The sequence below is a fragment of the Coenobita brevimanus genome, chromosome 116 (genome assembly GCF_032717465.1).
Source record: "Coenobita brevimanus isolate Jiangsu-jjx chromosome 116, ASM3271746v2, whole genome shotgun sequence".
Classification (NCBI taxonomy): domain Eukaryota; kingdom Metazoa; phylum Arthropoda; class Malacostraca; order Decapoda; family Coenobitidae; genus Coenobita; species Coenobita brevimanus.
Window position 1 is genome coordinate 7,567,909 of NC_137069.1, and position 900 is coordinate 7,568,808.

Here is a 900-nt window from a genome sequence, read left to right on the forward strand (position 1 = left end):
AGGATGAAACTTGTGTACTTGTCCCACATGGGAGAGTTCCTTGTCTCAGTGGAGCAAACGGAGCTAGGGCCTGATTGACTGCTGCCTACCTTAAAAGCGCCAGGCAAGGCTGCTGCACCACCCCTAAACATCCACACTGTGCAGTGTGTAGCTTCCACGTTATGTCCACAGACTTCCCATTAACTCAATGTAACTGGTTTATAATGTCATGCCGTAACTATTATTTTATTAGTTTACTTTCTCTTTCAGGTTACTCTATCGGGTAGCTTATAGATAAAGTATTATAGAATGTGACTTTTCCTTTCCAGTGTTTCCTATAAAATTTCCATGTCAGTTTTTCCATGCTGCATGGTGGTTTTTCTCACTTTTTCCTGGAGGGTTTGGTGGTGGGGGGAGCCTTCTTGCTTTCCTATCCTTCTCCTCCAACATGTAGAGTTAGATCTTGTAGTCATAGTTTTCTCTAACAAGCAGCCTCGAAAGGACCATAAGGTCTGTTGCTGTTTGCTTTCCTGTGTAATCCTGTAATCCCCTTCCTCCTCCTTCTCCTCCTCCTCCTCCTTTATCCGTCCGTCCATCTGTCCGTCCGTCCTTACTTCCTTCCTTTCATTCTTTTCATTTTCTTTGACTTGGTTGTGTCCTGTCTTATTCTTCTTTTTCTTTTCTCATCCTTATTCTATTCCTCCTCCTCCTCCTCCTTCTCTGTCCGTCCGTCCACCCTTCCTTTTTCCCTTCCTTCCTTCCTTCCTTCCCTTCTTTTTTTCTTCATTCTTTTCTTTTTCTGTTTTCTTTCTTGGACTTGGCTGGAAGGACGCACATCGAGTTAGAGGAGCGGAAATGAGTTATCTGAGGGAAGTTTGTGGCATGACGTGGAGAAATGAACAGTGAAATGAGGAAGTTAAG